This window comes from Parasteatoda tepidariorum, chromosome 1 (genome assembly GCF_043381705.1).
Source record: "Parasteatoda tepidariorum isolate YZ-2023 chromosome 1, CAS_Ptep_4.0, whole genome shotgun sequence".
NCBI lineage: Eukaryota > Metazoa > Arthropoda > Arachnida > Araneae > Theridiidae > Parasteatoda > Parasteatoda tepidariorum.
Genome location: NC_092204.1, coordinates 31,181,311 through 31,196,680, shown reverse-complemented (window position 1 = coordinate 31,196,680; position 15,370 = coordinate 31,181,311). Strand labels below are relative to the sequence as shown.

General features: G+C 31.7%; 1 protein-coding gene across 2 annotated transcripts in view; it reads right to left on the bottom strand.

Moving 5' to 3' along the window:
* LOC107438301 (zinc finger protein Xfin) overlaps nt 1-15,370 on the bottom strand; it is a 92,992-nt gene that overhangs the window by 57,046 nt on the left and 20,576 nt on the right. Inside the window, exon 1 of one of the 2 annotated variants that reach the window (XM_021146078.3) lies at nt 5,672-11,267. The exons of the other annotated variant lie outside the window; for it this stretch is intronic. The gene's annotated coding sequence lies outside the window, so the exon portion shown is untranslated. Of the gene's footprint in view, nt 1-5,671; nt 11,268-15,370 lie in introns of those variants that run through there. 2 annotated transcript variants of the gene reach the window in all.

Below are 15,370 nucleotides of genomic sequence, written 5' to 3'. Positions count from 1 at the left end.
AATACTTTACATAGATTTAATGCAAATATAAATTATATTTATAATATTATTACAAATATATAGATAGGGACAATTAAAAATACTCACTCGGGGCTTAACATTTTGATAAGTTAAAAAGTATCAACCAAAGTTATAAATTATTTCAATTTAGTGCAATTTTTAATGAAAAAAATTGTTATTTGTATACCATTATTGTATCACAATATAATAGGTGCAATTATTAAAATTTAGAACAATTTGAAAAAATTGCTGAAGAGGGCTTTTATTCCGTTTGTTTTGTATTATGAAGGTTTTTTAGAATTTAGTATTTAAATTAATTACTGTGAGTAAATTAACTTTAAAAGAAATATCTAATTTCATTCGAATAAATACCTGAATTGATCCAACGGCCAGAATTTAATTGGTTGTTAAATTTATATAATTACTAATGAGGTGCTTTTCTCCGGTTTTCTTTTTTTGTCTACGGAAAAGAATTGACTATGGAACACTATCAAAAACTATCTACATTTTAAATTTCACAAAATCAGTTCAAGAAATTATTTATAAGAATCATCATTGTATATATATATATATGCACATCTCTCAATAAAAAGCAGAGAAAGTACTTGTAAAACAAAATTACTGACATTTTTACTACACAGTCTTTGAGAAATTTTAAGATCAAGACAATCAGGAAAAAACTGGTGACCAAACTATTCCATTATTTAATGTTACGTCTTCTCATGTTCACAAATGTCCAAAACATAAATTTGTGTCTCCAGAGTTTTTGTGAAGTGCCTACTCGTTTTGTGGACTTAGAATATGCGTTAAATCGGGTTATTTCAAACAGAGAATGCGAATTTATGCGAATTTTTGTGAATTTATGTAAATAGGATCCACAAGGAATTATAAATTTTAGGAGGAATAGGAACCATAATAACCTCAATGAGTGTTCAAACTTGAAAATCTGATTATTTCAAATATCAACCAACACGTTTTTCTCTAAATTCTTTGTGTGCAAATAATGAAAAAGGTGCGGAATCGTTTGAAAAAATCATTTCAATATACAGAAGTTTGAACAAAAAATTATGGAAACACTTCTATACTAACTTTATATAAACTCTCTTTCTTTTAGCAACAAATGTTTTTGAAGATTTTACATGGCAAAACTGTTGGCACATTTTGAAAGATCAGGCTTGACGCTTTTAGAGTTGGTGTCATATTCACCTATGCAAAATTTGGTTCTACCAAAATGAGGAAAGACAATAATTTATTCTTGTTTTACTACCAGCAATTTTGAAATCATTCTATTTACATTTATATTAGGATGCTTTTTAATTTATTAAAAAAGGAAAGAACTTCCACCGCTCGTTTTGGTTGATGCAAAATTTGCATCTGTAAAGAGGACACATTTTCTAAAAGCTTCAAGCATGATCTTTAAAATTGTGCCAACAGTTTTGTCATTGTAAAATCTTTTGCTAAATTTGTTGCTAAAAGAAATATTGTTTACATAGAGTTAGAAGTGTTTCCATAATTTTGTCCAGCCAATGTAGCATAACCATATTTAAAGACTTGACAGAAAAATTTAATGTGCTATACTATTTACCGAACACAGCAAGTTCTCAAATTTCAAACTCCAATTGCTTGAAATATCAACTAACACGTTTTTTTCTCTAAATTCTTTGTATACAACTAAATAAAGAAGTCGAAATCGTTTGAGAAAAAAAACTTCTATATAGAATAGCTGCCATATTTAAAGATTTGACAGAAAAAACTAACGTGCTGTACTATTTAACTATAATATTGTACACAACGAGTTCTCAAAGCTGAAAATCTGACTCTTTGAAATTATCATTCAACACGTTTTTTTACTGAATTCTTTATATGCAAATAATTAAAGAAGTGCGGAATTGCTTGAAAAAATTAATTCCATATAGAATAGCCTTTTTATTTAAAGACTTGATAGAAAAATTAATGTCCCATATTACTTAATTTTCGCACACAACAACTTCTCAAAGCTGAAAATCTGAATCAACACGTTCTTTTACAGAATTCTTTGTATGCAAACAATAAGAGCTGTGGAATAGTTTGAAGAAAAAAAATCAGTCCGATATAGAAAAGCTGCATTATTTAAAGACTTGATAGAAAAAACCAATGTCTCATAATATTTAATTATACGCAACGAGTTCTCAAAGTCGAAAATTTGAATCAACACGTTCTTTCGAAGAATTCTTTGTATATAAATAATCAAAAAGGTGCGAAATTGTTTGAAAAAATGATCATTTCAATGTATAATAGCCCTATTTTAAGACTTGATTGAAAATAATTTATAAATTACTGAACATAATGTGTTTTCAAATCTGGAAATTTGGTTAAGTTAAAAATATCAACACGTTCTTCCACTAAGTTCTTCAAGCGCAAATAATTAAACAATTTAAAATAATAAAAAAAAGGCTTCTTCATCATAAAACTAATTTATCTTTAGCTTCATAACCAGCAATTTTTGATCACAATAAATAAGATACCTAGTCTAAAGTATGTTGCTAAGTTTGAACTTAAAATATAACAATTTTAAGAAGATACAAATTGAGGAGAGAGAGAGCAATTCTCTGAACTCGAAATTCAGCGGCGCTTACAAAATTGAAAAAGAAGAGAAAAATAATCTCTTTTTCAGGTGAAACACTTAACTATTAACATTCCTGAAACTCTCAATCTTGTTTCAGTAGAAATATTATCGCTCTCAAATATTTTGAATTCCCCCTTGTTTTGTCTCTTGTTTTCGGGATAAGGCGATGGTTGGTTTCCTTGGAAACGGTAACCGTGGAAATAAAGCAACGAGAAGAGAGCTTTGCATAGCCCCAAACAAAATAACTAAGTTGAAATTTGGCCACAATTGTTGCAGCATGGAATTTTGAGCCTTGTTAAGATTGAAACTGCAAGCAAAACTAAGGAAGAGTTTAACTTTTGTAGCAAAATATTCATAGGGTTTGAAAAAAAGGAACAATTTTCTAACTATACGGTAAAAAACATATTGCGATTTTCAGCAACAGGAGTTCTAGAATTTTTACAAACTTGTAATATGAAATGTACTTTTTTCCCTTTCTTACTGTGTTCCTTCTGCAACTCTGTTCTAGTCTCTGTATTTTTGCAATACGTTTGATTTTTCACAAATTTATTTTAACTTATTATTTAACCCTTAGACGCAGGATTTTTATTTAACATATTTGTCATACTTTTCTCATTATTTAGTATTAATTTTGGATAAAAATAAGTTAAAAATATTATATTTAGCATTTTAATAATTTAAGATTATGAAAAACAGCGGGAAACACCGGTATCTTTTTCTGCATTAAATGTAAAATCTTCTAAACACGGCGCGCTTTCTAACAATAATTTTTCAAATTTGAAGTTATTTAGATTTAAGAGAAGCAGGTATTCATCATTGAAATTTCTTTAATTTACGAAAACAAATTATTGATAAATTTTTTAAACATGAATGGAAAAAAAAATTGAAACTACTTTTTCTAGATTCTACATTTTAGTACAAACATAACAGATTTTTTTCAGTAACTATTAGATCATTTTTTATACTATAAAAAATTAAATTTTTTTTTTGCATGTAATCAGAATAAACGTATGAACATAATGAGCATCAGAAAAAACAAAATACATATGAAAGGGAAACTGGTGCCCCATCCGCGTCAAAGGGTTAATACTCTAGAAGCTTTCAAAAAATTTAATTTCTGAAAAATTCAGAAGTGTTTCTCTTTTAATCAACTTGCACCTGACGTCTTTTTAAAAGGACGGTTTCTTCTTTTAATGTAAGGGAAACATAGTATCTCAAGTGTTTCATTATAACGGGTTTTTTCTTCCTTTCATTCTTTAAAGAAGAAGAAACTAAGTTTTCTCTAGCAAATTATAGTTGTTATATAAAGCCTTTTCACAGTGCCTTTTTCTAGCTAAAGTGGTAGGTAATAGAAATAGATTTTCGCTTGATTTTATCATACGTATCCCTTATTTGTTTTCGGATATTAACCTCTTCAGGGCTGGCAGGTTATTAATACATTCATTCAGAATCAGACACAGGGCGGGGGGGGGGAATAAAAAGTGGTAGCTAAAATGAGAGCATGGCTAATTTGACAGACCTAGTTTTGCTTTCACTTGCTATATTGCCAATCGTATTCAAACATCAATGTTAGTTTGAAATATAACTATAAAATTTTTATTTTCAACTAAGTAGTAGTGAATTAATTATTCCACCCACATTTAACTGCAAAAAAATGGTTTGGCTACCAGTTAGAGAATCCAGTCCCCGGATAGAGAATGTTTCATGCTGGCACGTTTTGACACGAGAGGGTTAATAGGTATGGTGGCTAGTCGATACAAATTCTGCACCCGGCTCGCACCGACCACAGTTCTCGCGTGAAATATCCTCAGTGGTAAACGGATCATGGGTTAGATTTCTCTTGCCGTCAGGCTAACTATGGGAGGTTTTTCTCTCCATGTAAAGCACATTCGGGTTAATTTCATAAAAAAGTCCTCCATGGAGACAAATTCTCTTTCTCCCAATAGTTGATCCAGGAGTTACCTTGTCAATATTGGGTTCTAAATTGCAAAGCTGCAGAGTTGAACAATGGTAGCTTTAAACTCAAAATTGGTCCGGAAGTTAAATGACCGTTATATGTATGTATTAAAAATAAAATAATTAGGTAAATGTATAAAATTGTTTAAACGTCAATGTTCGAATTTCAGAACAGGTTTTTTCATAAAGTATAAGACTGGCAACTCAATTATCTCATCGTTAGAATTTATCGTGGATAAACAATAGACTTAATTTGTAAAACTATGCTCGCGCTAACCCTTTGAAGAGCAGTAAATTTCGGTTCAGTTAGGTAACACATTAGCAACTGTGATAATTGATATTCTTATTGAAGATACACACTTTTTGTTGCTTTAGTAAAAATAGTAAGACTTGCGGTAGCATTAAATTGGTGAACGTTTACAAACAAATAGTGTGGTTTTTTCCCCACGGTTTTTTAAAAAAAAAAATAAAATTGGATTAAATATTGCTAGAGTAGTAGGCAACACTGTTTCTGAGAGGGTTAAACACTTCACTGCACGATTCTCAGGTTTTAAACTTTCATTTAAATATACCGGTGATCAAAATCAATGTGAATCAAATTTATTAAATCAAAAATAACATATTAAAGCAAGAAATTTACTCACACTTTAAATGCCCAAGAAAATTCAGCCGTTGAAGTGGGAGATATATCTCACAAAATACATTAATAAAATTAAAATCTGCGTTTGGTACTGAATTTATATAATTGTAATGTTTTTAGACCAAAATGAAAAAAAAAAGAAAGAAAATTATCTGTAATTTGATTACAAATATGCCACTAATCTTTTTTTTCTTTCATAAAGGCACTTTTTGCATCAGAATTCAATGCACATCATTTTGCACCAGAATTCAATTTTTGTATCAGAATTAAACGTGCGTCTGGACAGATTTAAATTATATCACATGTGGTAAACATTGATCGAGAAGAAATTGATTTTAATGACTAAGGAAATATTAACCTTGCTTATTACTGTTATCATCACTTGAACATGCAAACATTCGAAACAAATAAACAGAAACACTTCATATTGAAGCAATATTAAATAACAAGAGATGCGCGCAATTTCTCACCGAATGCTTTGTCAGCCATCACCTCAGAGAGTAATTTTGTTGATTTGACTGCCGTCCAATAATATTGTTCCAACTTTTCGCACGTTCTGGTGCATTGCCAATCGTATTCTTCTCGTGTTTTTGTTCGGGTCTTCTTTTTTTTCTTGTTCTGAAAGTTCACCTCTCCCCAGAAAGTCTTATTCCAAAACTTTTTTTCTTTCTTCCACCCCTTGAAATTCCTTGTTGCCAAAGAAGAAAGGACATTCGTCTACCCGAAGTTCGTTAACTCGTCAGAGCTACAGAAGAACGTTGTTTTGTTTGGTAAGACACCACAGTTAAATGCGGATATTCGGATGACGCAAAAGAGGCTATATTTTACGAATGAAAAATGTGAAATTGTTTTATAAATAAAGATAACTGAGTTACGTGTCGTTTTATTCCACTTGTTGTCGTCGCGTCTAATTAATTTTTGCTACGTTCTCATTTAAAATTAATTCGGATAAACAGCGCTTTTTTTTTCTTTCCCAAAGGCTATTACAGTTACAAGAAGAAAGTGAAAATGTGACAACTTAATATATATCAGTATTCATTAGAACTTTGGCTACCCCTTTCCCCATGAAAATTTATTGAAAACTAGTAACATTTATAAAACGTTTACCTTGTAATTAAGACTGGATTATTTGATAATTAATTTGAGAGGCCGTCATACCACATAAAAGAGGGTCATCTGTGGAGAAGACGATACAATTTTGAAATTGCAAGACTATTTAAAGAAAAAGATATAATAAATTATGTAAAAGCAAAGAGAATTCAATGGCTAGGACACCTTGAGAGAATGGAGGAAAACAGAGGCACTAAGAAGATATTCAAGGGGCAGTGCCAGGGCCAAAGGATAAGAGGAAGGCCGGTCAAGAGATGGTTTGACGAGGTGGAAAAGGACCTTAAGACTCTAAAAGTCCGAAACTGGAAACAAACAGTTAGAAACAGGCAACTTTGGAGGAAAATTGTTAGTGAGGCCATGGTGCAACAAGGATTGTAATGGCATGGAGTTAGTTAGTTAGTTCACACCACACAAAAAATTTCCATCGCAAATTCTCCTTCGCCTCCATAAATAATCTAAAATTTAACGTGTAGAAAAAGTGAGCTCATGCAAACTTAGAGTAAGCCGTAAAGTTTCAATTGCTGAAAAAAAAAATTGAAAATATCAAAATGCAATCAAATTATTAAGAGACAATTTCTTTATTTTGTAAGCCTAAGTTATGTTTTCATAATTTGTTTACACATTTCGACACTTTAAAAACTTCTTTTTAGTATTTGAAACTTCATGGCTTTCTCTAGATTTGTTTGAATTCACTATTTCTATACTTTAAATTACTTTTGGAAGTGAAAGAGATTTTGCGATAGAAAGTTTTTCAGGCGTCCTCTTTAAAAATAGTAGGTGAGCATTTTATTCTAGACATAGTCCATAAGGCGTGTATAAGAAAATAGACAGAGCTCACAATTCGTATATAAGAAAATGAATATTGCTCGAAATGAGTGTGTAAGAAAAATGGACAGAGCTCCCAATGGTTCGCCAAGTCCCAATGCGTGTGTAAGAAAATGGGTAGAGAGCTCACAATGCGTGTATAAGAAAATGGTCACAGCTCTCAATTCTTGTATAAGAAAATGGATATAGCTCGAAATGCGTGTGTAAGAAAAATGGACACAGCTCACACTGTGTGTATAAGTAAATGGACAGAGCTCCCAATGCGTGTGTAAAAAAAATGGGCAGAGCTCACAATGTGTGTATAAGAAAATGGACAGATCTCACAATTGGTGAATAAGAAAATGGATATAGCTTGAAATGCGTGTGTAAGAAAAATGGACACAGCTCAAATAGTGTATTTAAGAAAATGCACTCGTTCAAAATGTATTTTTAAGAAAATGGATGTAGTTCAAGATGCGTATTTAAGGAAATGGGCACAAGTACAAAATGCGTCTTTTCAATGTTCAACAAGTAATTTGGCTTACTTTTTTAACCCTTTGCACTTGAAAGTTCCTCGATGGCACCATAAATTATCTACCACTCTGAATGTCGAAATTTGTACAACTTAATGGCCTCTAGATGTAGTGTTATATGGTAATTGAGCAAAAAGTGGATTATAAATTAAATGTAACAACTAAGATATTAATTGAACACCCACCGATGGTGCTGTCTTCAAGCGGTTGGTGCCGAGATGTAGACAATAATTAGAATTAGTGGGTTTTGCCAAGTAAACTTTTAGGTAGTGTCAGTTTTTTTAAATTTTTTTTTTATAACTGTAAAAAGAGCCTCGAATGCAAAGAATTATACACTAAGCATTATAACACTAAGCAAAAAGGGATAGCATTGTCACAGTCAGGTTGCATGGTTATATTGCAGCTGTAACTTTTCGGGTGATCTCTTCGTATTCAGATATCTCAAGCTTAAAGTGATATTTAAAAATTGAAATTCCTGCATAATAAATTTATTACCGCTATAATAAAAGTCGCGAACATATTCAATTTTAAAGTCTTTGAAAAACAGACCACCTACGTTAAAAAAAAAAAAAAATCTTAGTGTTCTATGGATTTAGACGACTTAACATTACGAATTTAATTTGAATTCATTGGTTAACTCTTAAAAATAGTACAAAAAGTACTTAAAAGTGAATTTTTAAAGAAAAGAAAACTGAATCATATGCTTTGTGCATTTTCTTAAATACGCATCTAGAGCTATGTTAATTTTTTTTAAATGAGCTGAATATTTCCCCCCTGTTCTTCTTTACTCAATATGAAATTACCAATTCTCTTTCTGTCTCTTTACTTGAGAATGTCGCATAAATAGTAGTGGTCATGGAAATAAATTTTTACTCGTTATTCACTGAAATTGGAATTCTACGAAGTAAACAATTGTGACTAGAGTCCACTTTTTAGGACAGCGCCCCCACAGAACCCTTTGTATGTTTCTAGAATGATATATGGCACAAATAGTGCTTAAGAGACCAGCTTAGGGATTAAGGAAGGGGATGCCACTAACATTAAAGGCTGCTTTGCGAAAGAAAAGACATAATGGAGCAGAAAAACTCGACTGATTTAATGGAAGAAGTAAAAACAAGGGCTAAAAAAAGGACAGCTCTGCGCAGAAATGGGAACGAAAAAGAATTTTTAGGAAAAAGGAGAAGAAAAAAAAAGGAGAGGGGGGAGTTCGATATTCGAACTCAGTTATCTTGGGGAAGGTAATACGTCTTTTGGTTGCAGAGTCCGAAAAAACCCCAGCACACACACACACACACAACAGAGTGTAGGAGGGGACAGGCTGCGCGTGAGGAAGAGGGGGGAGGAAACAAAAAAATATATTTGGAGCGAGCGCGCCTGCCTTAAGAAGGGGGGGGGGATACGAAATCGCCGAAGGAATGAGTTGGAAAAGAAGGGAAAAAAACGTACAAATTAAAACAGGGGAAAAAATTTCTTAACTCACACGAAACCCTGAGGGAGTAGTGTAGAGTAAGAGAGAGGGTGACAAAGAAAGAAAAAGAAGTAAAGAAAAAAAAAAAAGAAAAATAGAAAAGCGATCAACAAAAAAAAAACCAATTTGGCTGCGTCTCAGCATTTCGTTCCCAGGGATCACCAAAAGACCGTTCCAAGCCTTCTCCCCCACCCCCATTCCATCTCATCTTATCCTGAGAGAAGCGCTTGAGGCAGCTTCCATTTCAGCCCCCGTGCCCCCCATTAGGATTTCGCGAAAACACGTGCGCGCGCGTCTTCGCGAAAAGCAGTTTCTCTCTTCGCGCCGAACGGATATCGGCTTCGTCAGATACACCCCTCCCTCACATTGACGTCCCTCTCTTTTCTGTCTGTACCCCCCCACCCCCCTTTCCTATCCCTTATCCCAAACGACGAAGGCTTCATGCGAAAGAAACAAAGACCGTCCAATTGTCTAAGAAACTTATTTATAGGTCAGAAATACTCCTTCACTTTGTCTGTGCGTTACACGAAGCAGATATGGAATTTGGTGGTGATATTTTGATCAAATCTTAAATGCCAGATTTGTTTTTATCGAACTACAATCTCTATAAGCTTAATCATGATTCATATTTATTTGAAAAGTAAAATGAAATTGAATTCAAAACATTTTATCGTTTTTTTTCTTTCCTGAAGTAAATCTTATGTGACTACGAATACTCATTTATAGTTATTACGCAACAGAAATGCAGTAAACATGTAGTATGTTTCACCTATTAATCAGAAGCGGTAGTCTCCCAAAGGAGAGATAAAAATGAAATGTTCTTACTAACAGTTTCTTTTTCCTTGAGTATTTTTCGAATAAGTTACAACCTTGTTTGTAGTACGTAATCAATTGAATGTGGAAAAAGAGAAGAAAGTGGCAGTAAAACTAAATGATTTTTTTTTTTTTGCGAAAAAAATAAGTTATTAGTGACTGCCGCTTTTTTCTTTCTTGTTTGTAACATACATGGAATTTGGGGGTGATATTTTGATCAAATCTTTAATGCCAGATTTTTTTTAGTGGACTACAATCTCTATAAGCTTGATCAAGATTCATATTTATTTGAAAAATAAAATAAAATCAAAACATTTTATCGGTTTTTTTTCTTTCCTGAAATAAATCTTTTGTGACTACCTATACTCATTTATAGTTATTACGCAACGCAAATGCAGTAAACATATAGTATGTTTCACCTATTTATCAGAAGTGGTAGTCTCCCAAAGGAGAGATGAAAATGAAATGTTCTTACTAACAGTTTCTTTTCTTTTTCTTTGAGTATTTTTCGAATAAGTTACAACCTTGTTTGTAGTACGTAATCAATTGAATGTGGAAAAGAGAAGAAAGTGGCAGTAAAATTAAATGATTTCTATCATTTTTGCGGAAAAATAAGTTATCAGTGACTGCCACTTTTTTCTTTCTTGTTCGTAACACGCATATACTTATGCAAAACTTCTAACAAGAAAACATATAAGCATCAATAGCTAGTGCTTGTCACGGATATTCGACTCTTCTCAAAAAGCAATCGAAAAAGTTAAACTTGTCAAAACAAGTTATTTGTTTACTACTTATTTGAAGAAAAAATAATTTAAAAATCGAAGTAAATAAGAGTTATAAATCAACACAAATGCAGTAAACATATAGTATGTTTCAGCGATTAATCAGAAGCGGTAGTCTCCCAAAGGAGAGATGAAAATGAAATGTTCTTACTAACAGTTTCCTTTTTCTTTTTCTTTGAACATTTTTCGAATAAGTTACAAGCTTGTTTGTGATAAGTAATCAATTGAATGTGGAAAAGATAAGAAAGTGGCAGTAAAACTAAATGATTTCTATCATTTTTGCGAAAAAAATAGGTTATCAGTGACTGCCTCTTTTTTTTCTTTCTTGTTTGTAACATACATATACTTAAAAAAAATTCTAACAAGTAAACATATAAACATTAATAGCTAGTTCTTGTCATGGATATTGTACTCTTCTCAAGAAACAAGAGAAAAAGTTGAACTTTTCAAAACTACTTATTTGTTTACTTCTTTTCTGAAAAAAAAAAAAAAAAAAAAANAAAAAAAAAAAAAAAAAAAAAAAAAAAAAAAAAAAAAAAAAAAAAAAAAAAAAAAACCGAAGTAAAAACATTTTATATTTCTGACAGAAACAAATATTTTGTGACTAGCAATACTTATTAAGAGTTATAACGCAACACATATAGTATGTTTTGTTAGTATGTTTGCAGTAAACATATAGTATGTTTTTACCTATTAATCAGAAGCGGTAGTCACAGTGAGTTTATTTCTCCCAAAGGAGAGATAAAAGTGAAATGTTACTAACTGTTTTATCCCTTCCCTTGCTGTTTTTCGAATACGTTGCAATCTTGTTTGACGTACGTGATGAGTTGCATGCGAAAAAGAAAAGAAAGTGGTAGCAAAACTAAATGTTTTCAATCGTTTTTGCGGTAATTAGGTTATCAGTGATAAAAATTTTTTTCTTGATTGTTTCTTGCAAAACTTTAAACAAATAAACCTCTAAGCATTATTAACTAGTTATTGTTACTGATATTGTACCCTCTCGAAAATAAGATAAAAATGAAATAGCTCAACTACCAGTTTTTTTTCTTTTTCAGTAAAGTAACAGCAGCTCACAATTGATTAAGTACAACACAAGTAAACTTTTTATTTTTTCCTCCGTACAATTTTCACCACGACTTTCGAGAAGCAATGCCAAAACGATAACAATAATGCCAAGTACTTCTCTCTAAATGAGAATGATTAACTATTTGACTTAGTGCTAGATTTTTCGGAATCGGGGACAGACAAAATGTTATAGGGCCGAATATATTCACTTAAAAAACAGAGTGGTCTAAAAAACCTATTTGATATCTGTTTGCATTTGTTTACCAGAATCACGGGAAAAAGCCCAGGAAAAAAAATGGCGTTGGTAAAAAAGTATCACATTGATTATTACATCAATTTATTTTTTTTAAAAAAAAGTAAATAATGAATATATCGGTATTAATAAACACAATAAAACCATGCACAAAACTGAACGAAATAGATTGAGACAATTATGATAATACGATTCCAATTTTTTTTTTCTATAACTATTTGTCGCCTTTCCCGATGGCTTTATGTTATCAAATTATACCAAACATGTTTTTAGGAATTCATCAGATCAAAATAAAGATTAATTATATTCAGTATCATTTGGTACATTGCTATTGCTCGAGTTCAACTATTGATGGTCAAAATCAACAATCATCATCATCATAATCACGATTACCATAATCAACAAATTTCTCCGATATTTAACCCTTTCGGTGGGCCGTATTAAACCTATTTCGACAGTATTTATAGTAGCTATCTTGGTACCAGTTTCAGTATATACACACACACATTATATATATATATATATATATAAATTACCTATAAAAAACACCANTAATACTAATAATATATTGGATTTTTTGTTAGTTAAAAATAGTTAAGTAAAAAATGTTACAATTGACCCCACTCTCCCCTACTTATTACTAAAATTAATAAAACACCATTGGCATCAATAATATTAAGACGATTTTTTCAAGGTTTTATTAAATAAATAAGCACCTACTTTTCTCCATTAGTTTAGTTTTTTTTTTTAAATTCAAATTTGCACCTATTACTAAAATTAATCAAGCATCATTGGCTCTATCAAATTTTTACGACTTTCAAATACAACCTTTTCTCCATTAATTTAGCTTCCTAATTCAAACATTTTTATTTTTTATTTCGATTTGTTACTAAAGTTGATAATGATTTGCAATTCTCGAAATAATTAATAACTAGGAGGCTCCACCCCCTGCTCGCTAACGCTCGCCAACCCCCTAGAATTGCTACGCAATCCTATGTGGTTCACGCCGTGAACCATGGCTCGCTGCGCTCGCTCGCCAATGAACACAATGTTCTAGCACAAAGACATAATATATTATCATCAAAGACATAGTATTTTATCATCAAAGACATAGTATTGTACTTATGTAGAAGAATTCTACCAATGTTCTTATTGGCTTTTAAAAAAGTATATTAGCTATTTAGATTGTACATGGTGAAAAAATCAAAACATTAGCTAAATAAGAAACATATTAGCAAAATAAATTATCAAATATTGCTTCACTAATATTCTGCATTTTAAAGCGTGAAAATTCAATGCATAAATAAACGCGAAATATAAAAAAATTCAATGCATTCAATACAAACACTTAAACGTTTTTTAGACGTTTAGGTAGCTCCCAGTAGAAAAATATCAATTCAACAGCGGCCTTTTAAAGCATTCTCACTTCAATTAATTAATTAATTCTTAATTGGGTATAATATGAAAAAAGCACAACTACTTCCACTTACTAGGAATAACATTTACCTTTTAGTTTAATTAATAAACTGAGTTTTAAATATGCTTACTAAATTCATAAACTTCGGTAAAACAACAATATAAATTATTTCCAAAGGAACTAGACTAATACAATTCCAACCTGGCGAGTAGCGACTTATAACAAGACACTTCGTTTGATGCTTTTACTTGTTGCTAGAAATCAGGTTCGCAGAAAATGCTGTTTACTAGTTAAATTTAGTAGGAATAACACGATCTGTGACGTAGGCTATAGTATACCCAACTGAGTTTAAATTAAATATTGTCATGTTTTTAGTGCATGAATCTGAATTGAACAACCTGATAATGCTCACTCTGGTTATTGTTATCTGGTTGCTCACTACGTGCTCTTGCGCGCCGAATCCTTTTAATTAAAAATGAAAACTGTTGCCAGCGCGAGAAAAGAAATATCATCGGTTTTATTGATACATACATACATACGTACGTATTAGCGTTTTATATAATATAGATGTCACTTATATTTTTATAATCATTTTTGGAGAACGGAATAATATCAGTACTTATTTCGAAGGCAGCAAAAATCGCCAAACTATTATTGACGCCAGTAATACTTAAATGTGGTATTAAATGCTACTGGAAATGGCGATATAAGTGCTATAGTAATGAGAACCTTCTGTACCAATATAGGTAACTAATCTAGGTACTGTGGTAATGGGTTTTTACCATCCTCCGAAATGGATATAAGTACCCTAATGTGATAGCACCATACTACACATTCATGACACCAAATACACAACTTCTATTTTTTATTATTTGTCTTACATTCTGGTGCGGTTTCAAACTATTAAATTTGAAATAATGTAAGCTATTAGTTCAACTCACCAAAAGACGAGATTAATTATGCATTTAGTATCATTTTTTACAATTTCTCATTGCCTAATTGATAACAAATTTATTTTATTAGTTCTTGTTGAGTTTCTATCATTTAAGTTTATAGAAACACGTTTTAAAAACGAAATTTATAAACATAAACATGTGGTTTCCTTTTAAAATCCGTAGTTTCATACACCAAATACTTTTTAAAATACTTAGTTTCATACACCTTTTAAAATAGTTCAGTGACGTTATCACAATACGGGAAATTAACTTTCCTTTTACGTGTGATAACCTTTAAAAGGGAACCAAAGATAAATAATTCATAAAAATGATAAAACGAATTTTTAATTAATTGGAGTTACAAGCTAACTAATCATTCAATGTTATAAAATATTTTATTCTATTTTATAACCGTCGTAGAACAGCTGAGCCCATTTTTTGAGTTTACAACTACTAATGTTCAACATCGTATTCTCGTAATTTTGAACCCAATCCAGAAGACAAGGGAACTCTTGCATAAAGTAGTGGAAAATTTGCATTCGTTGATGACTTTTTGAGTGAACTAACCAGCATCCGCGTTACATGGAGAGGAAAAACTACGAAAACTTCCCACGATTAAAACAATAGAAAGGGGACATTAACCCATGATCCGTCTATCACTGAGGATATTTTATGTCCGCACTGTGAACGGTGCGAGCCGGGAGCGGAATTTGTATCGACTAGCCATCGCCGGGATTCGAATCCGGTTAACCAAAACGAACGCTCTATTCCCAGAGCCACCACGGCTCTTATAAAACAATTTTCATTCTATTTAATAGCCTTCGTTGAAAAGCCGACCTAATTTTGGGTTTATGGGCTACCAATGTTCAACTCCGCAGCCTTGTAATTTTGAACCACTCCAGAAGGCAAGAGAACTCCTGGATCAAGTATTGGGAGAAATTCGCCTTCGTGGAGGACTTTTTGATGAAACTAACTCTCATTTACGTTAC